This window comes from Zingiber officinale, chromosome 6B, assembly GCF_018446385.1.
Source record: "Zingiber officinale cultivar Zhangliang chromosome 6B, Zo_v1.1, whole genome shotgun sequence".
NCBI classification, from domain to species: domain Eukaryota; kingdom Viridiplantae; phylum Streptophyta; class Magnoliopsida; order Zingiberales; family Zingiberaceae; genus Zingiber; species Zingiber officinale.
Window position 1 is genome coordinate 27,581,137 of NC_055996.1, and position 6,496 is coordinate 27,587,632.

The window sequence follows — 6,496 nt, forward strand, 5'->3', positions numbered from 1 at the left end:
AATCATCATTGTTCAAAATTTGCATGTCATCATCATCATCCAAAGTTTCAATATTTGGGACACACTTTTCAATTTTGATATTTTCATCACTCATGGGATGCAACTTTACTGAGCAACTACCTTTTTCATCCGTATCTAAGTCGCATGCACCCTTTCTGAACATTGCTTCAAGTTTCTGTATGCGTTCATCTTGATTTGATATGCGTGCATTTTGTTGTGAGATTAATATCTTTACCTCCATCAACTCTTTTTGTTGAAGGATAAACTACTCATCAACAAGGTGTTTCTGCACTATGCTGCCAACATTAAAATAGAATGTTGGAGTGACATGACATCCAACACCCCTCACACGCCCAGAATGCTCCTCAGATGAAAGTGCTTTTGAAAGGATATCCGTGTTTGCCTCTTCTAAGTGCAACTTACCCTCCCATTTTTGTTGCACATAATCATCCTGTCATGCAAAAGAAAACAAAATAATTACTGGTACAAAATTAATTACTGGTAAATAACTCCCTTTTAAGTACTAACACTAATATGGATATACATTTGTTTTAAAATTGCCAATGATGATTTGCTAATTATTTAACTGTTTGTGTATGCATACAAATACAATTTTACTGATTGTGTAGAGTTTTCTGAAAAAGAAAAGGGGAAAGCACAGATGATCAGCATGAGAACACTACTGCCACACCTTATTCTGGATCACAGATGTAGATTTTGATGAAATGATTTTGATGCAGATGTAAATGCAGAAGCAGATGAAACGATTTTGATGCAGATGCAGATTTTGATCAAGAAGCAGATTTTGATTTTTTTCTGCAATGCTGTAGTGTACATAAATGTAACAATGTATTATTGTTGCGACAATAAAGGACAGAGGCATAATAAAAACCATAAAGGCATAATAGATTTAGTAGGAAAGACGCATAATGAGCTTGCTTACAATCTTTTCTATTGCCATTTTCAAATCATCGCCTTCAAATTGCCCCTTCTTATTCATCTGTCCTTTCTTCCAAATAATCGCTCGATTAATCTCTTCATCATCACATAATTCATCTCCCTACAATCAAAATGTATAATATATACAACTTTATAAATCACATTAATAGATTTAGTAAGAATAAAATATAGGCAGATTCTAGATCATATTTACCGAATTAAGCAGAAATACTTACTATTTCATCAGCAAAACGAGCATAACCTTTACGGGCAAGCCGATGTGGGTATACATTCTGCTTTCTTCTCTTCTTTTGCTCATCACTTACTTTCTAGTTAATTGAACATTCCTCATATATACCATCTTTAAAACTAAAACAGTGGCTTGTGATCAACTCAATTGAAAATAGCAAATTATAATCCTTACCTTGAAGTCGTCCGACATGCGACTGATTACAAACGCACTCCAATCATCTCGTGTAATACCATACCCAATTGGTGGTTCTTTCAACTCTTCCGGTTTAGCAAGCTTGCTAAAAATAAACTTATGAGTGAGGAGATTGCCGCCACTTACTATTTGTCGAATTCAAACACCCCTTTTTCCATCTGGGGTCAACATTGTAACTCAACTATAAAAAATATTAACCCATTACATTAAATAGATCATAAACATATATAAGGTAATTAAAATTTTTAAAAGAAATTTAACTTACATTAACTGATTCCCATATTAAATCCTTAACGCCACTTGGAACTTGCTTCCATGACTTGTAACTTATCCTAACCTTTTCCCGAGCGAGAATGTCGATATAACTTTGCATTTCACTAGCAAAGTCTCCTATTGGCTATCCAAATTTATTGAATTTTATATCCTTTCTAATTCCGTGGGCCCTTTGCCTAACCAGCTTATCCAAACGAGTGCGACCTCTTGAAGTTCTTGTTGTTTCGGTCTCTTGAGATTCCATTACTATACCAGAATTTCCAGAATTTCCAGAATTTGCAGAATTTGCCATATTACCTTCTTTGGTTCCTACAATATTTCCATCTACCTGAATTCCCTTTCTTGTACTCTTTTTTCCACGAGATGTCATAGTTTCCACAAAGCAATGAAGAGATACAATTCCAGAATCTTGTTAAGTTCTTCAATGATGCAATTCCTGCATTATGCATTGACAACTTGTTAGCCATTCATAAAATTACACTATGCAATGCATTGGTAAATAAAGTATAGTAGTTTTCCATTTGCATCATACATCAATGTCATTCAAAATGCTACTCATACAAGAACCATAATAAAAAAAAAGGAACATGTTCCATCACTTATTATTGATAACCCAAGTCCCATCACAATCTTCACGGCTACATGGTGGTTCTTTCTCATCTATTCCATCAACATCCATTGATAGAAACCCTCTTGTAAAACATTGGTAGTGGATTACATCATTTTCCAACTCATCATCATTTATATATTCAATGTTCTCCCTAGTAGGTGTTGCAAGTACAACATGCCATGTAGGCTCTTGAGGATCTTCAATGTAAAATACTTGCTTTGCTTGACTGGCCAATATAAAAGGGTTAGATTTGAATCCAATTCTCTTGAGATTTACCAGCGTGAAACCAAGATCATCAAATTTAATACCATTATTATTCTCAACCCAATTACATTTAAACATTGGAACTTGAAACTTTTGATAATCAAGTTCCCATATTTCTTGAATGACTCCATAAAAAATCATGTCTGACACAACTGGATTTTTGTCCTTTGAACTAGCAACTTGCATTGTCTTTGCGATTAAGCTTACTCCGGAGTTTTGAACAACTCGTATATCATCACGCTCTTTTGTATGATAAGTAACCCCATCAATCAAATAACTAGAATACTTTAACACTTGATTGCTAGGTCCACACGCTATCCACTTCAATCTTTCTGATATTTGACTAGTGGAATGGCAAACTGCACTTGCAACCTATATTTCACAATGTGATAAAATTTGAACTTAGCTTTGAAAAAACCTATATTTCAAAATTTATGAAACTGACACGATCACGTAACCAGTTAATAAATGATCGGTTATGCTCATCTTGTAGCCACCTTTTGGACTTAGCCTTATGAGGAAATTTTGCATTCAAAAATGTCATGTGCTCCCTGATGAAATGATTAGAGATAAGTTAACCATTTGAATATAAGAAAAGTTCAAGAAAGTATTAATAAGTTAGAGAAATTACTCGATATAAGGATCAACATCATCATCATTTTCTAATACATAACGATGTGCTTGATGCAACTCATCATGACTAGGGGAGTGAATTACTGAACCAGATAGAGGCTTTATGAGTTGTACTCTTCGATGCCTTGATGGGATCCCAATTGTATGCACACTAGACAAGTAGTCTGAGCAAAATTCCACAGCCTCTTCAGCAATATAACTTTCGGCTATACATCCTTTAGGTCGATTGCGATTTCGCACATAGTCTTTCAAGATCTTCATGAATCTTTCAAATGGGTACATATGCCTATACCATACCGGTCCACATAATTTTACCTCCCGCACAAGATGGATAGTTAAATGAATCATTATATCAAAAAAAGATGGGGGAAAATATTTTTCAAGTAAACACAATAGTATCACAATCTCTCTTTGCAAATCATCCAACTTTGAGACATCTATCACTTTATTATATACCACATTGAAAAATCCACACAACCGAATGATAGTATCTCTAACATGTTTAGGCAAGACACCACGGATAGCCACTGGAAGCAATTGTTGCATCAAAGTGTGATAGTCATGTGACTTAAGGCCAACAAGTTTCAAGTCCTTCATCGACACAAGGTTTTTAACATTGGATGAGTAACCTGTTGGGACCTTTATTCCTAACAAAGAATTGCAAAAAAAAAATTTCTCAGCCTTACTTAGTGTAAAACACGCTGCTGGCAAATATGTTTTATTCTCCCCCATCTTTGGTGCCAAATCAATTCTCACATTCATCTCCATAAGGTCTAGTTTTGCTGCTACTCCATCCTTTGTTTTTCCTGGAATGTCAAGTAACGTACCAATGAGACTTTCACAAACATTTTTTTCAATGTGCATCACATCAAGAACATGTCGAACATGTAGATGTTTCCAATACTCAAGTTCAAAGAATATAGATTTTTTTTTCCAGCATGATTTTTCATCAACATCCTTTAACTGAAGCTTCCCACTCATTTTTCCCAAACAATAATTAATACTTTCAACCCTTTTTAATACTTTATGGCCAGTTAATGGTTTTGGTGCAAGGTTAAACTCTTGATTCCCTTTAAATGCTTTCTTTTGCCTTCGATAAGGATGACTTCTAGGAAGAAACCTTCTATGGCCAGTATATGACATTTTTTTTACTATGCTTTAACCTTATTGAATATGTTTCTTCACCGCATATTGGACATGCATGATATCCTTTTACAACACAACCTGACATGTTCTCATATGCAGGAAAATCATTGATTGTCCATAGTAAAACAGCTCTAAGCAAGAAATTTTCCTCTCGATATGCATCATATGTATCAACACCTATATCCCATAAGAATTTTAGGTCATCAATTAAAGGTGCTAAGTAGACATCAATATCATTCCCCGGTTGTTTGGGACCAGAAATCATCATAGTGAGCATCATAAATTTTCTCTTCATACATAACATTGGAGGAAAGTTGTAAATTATCATAACAATTGGCCAACAACTATATGCAGAACTCATCGTACTATGGGGATTAATCCCATTTGCTGATATGACCAATCTTAGATTTCTTGGCTCAGAAGCAAAATCAGGCCAGTTGTGATCCACCAATTTCCAAGAGGGTGAATCAGCCGGATGACGCAAGTATCCATCACGAATTCTTTTATCAGCATGCCAAGTTAACTCCTTAGATATCTCCTTGTTCTTAAACCATCTTTGAAATCTTGGAATAGGTGGGAAGTACCAAAGGACTTTTGCTGGAACTCCTTCATTTATTGTATGTTTTTTCCCAACTTCCACCGTGACATCCCGCAAATAGGGCAACTGGTAAAATCCTCATACTCCTTTCAGTATAAGATACAATCATTAGGGCAAGCATGAATTTTCACGTAATCCATCCCTAATGCAGATAAGCTTTTCTTTGCATCATACAAAGATAAAGGTAATTCATTGTTATCTGGAAGCATTTCCCTGATCAAACTAAGTATGTCAGTGAAACTTTTATCACTCCAACTATATTTTGCCTTCAAGTTATATAATTTGACAAGTGAAGATAACTTTGTAAATTTAGTACATCCTGGATATAAAGGTTTCTCAGCATCTTCAAGTAGCTTATGGAATTGTTTTGGATTCTCAGCATAACTATCATATGCAGCATGTACCATATCAATAGGTTTCTCGGCAAAAGATTTGTGTTCATCTTGGCCTACTCGATCATTCATTGAGTTCCCGATCTTAGATTTTTCCCCATGCCAAATCCATGTATGATATGTTAAATCCATACCATTACAACACAAATGTGCTCTTATAGTGTCAACATCTTTCGTCTTTAGATTACCACATCTTGCACATGGGCAAGGTATTGCATTCGGATCTATAGCGTTTTGTGTTGCAAAGTGCAAGAAAGACTCTACCCCAACCTCATATTCATGTGATAGCCTATTCTTTGACATCCAATCTTTATCCATTACTCATACAACTAAGCAGCTAATAATGAGTCAAATCCTTCAAAACAATTGTAAGAATAACATTAAATTAGCAATGCTACAAACAACACAAAATTAATCTAGTGAATTATGCTGGAATATATATATTAAATTTCATTTAATTATTAAGGTAAATACAGCTAAATTAATATTAAATGTGACAACTATGAATCAATTATTTTAAACATTAAGCATGTAGTAGAGATAAGAGAAGTATACTTTGAAGAGAGACAAGCTAGAAGAATTGTAAAGAAGAGACCAGGATAACATGATTTAGCAAAAAAAACTTCTAGTTGCAGATCATGCTTGTATGGATTGACAAGTTATATGGAACCATGTTTTCCTTCTTTATTGGCATCATATCAAACGTATTATGATTTCTTATTAATTGTCGAACAACTAAGGAAAACTTGAACAAGAAGTAGTGCAAGCTCTTGTTTTAAATTAGAAAATTTAAAACCAGAAGTAGCGTGTTTAAATGCATCACTAGTATATTCGTTTTCCTCATCTCCTTTTTAGTTGAGCTTCTCTTGTTTTAAAAAAAATAACTTGTGTTCAAATATTGCTCCTGGTAGCATGATGTTTCTGATATATTTTGATTTCCAAATTGTGTCTTTTAGCTTTTAATTTCCATTATCACTATAGGTACCAGATGTCTCCCTGTTTTAGTTGCTGCACATAGTCCACAGCTAACCAAATCAAGGGACTCACATGAGTTCCTAATCTGCCCCTGAAACTGAAAATTCAGACTTGCCTATAAAATTCTGAAGACATTCATGGAGACTTTACAAGGTCCATCTCCATTGATTGGTATCAAGATAATTTGTTCAATTCACATAAGTGAAACAACTACTATGATA

General features: G+C 34.5%; 1 long non-coding RNA gene across 1 annotated transcript; it reads right to left on the reverse strand.

The window, feature by feature from the left end:
• Window positions 1-1,002: 1,002 nt before the first annotated feature.
• On the reverse strand, window positions 1,003-1,493 carry LOC121990034. Its single transcript, XR_006114415.1, has 3 exons — window positions 1,364-1,493; window positions 1,176-1,268; window positions 1,003-1,060 (listed from the first exon to the last, which is right to left on the reverse strand). It is a non-coding gene; the product is annotated as an uncharacterized LOC121990034 (long non-coding RNA).
• Between the last annotated feature and the right edge of the window lie 5,003 nt (window positions 1,494-6,496).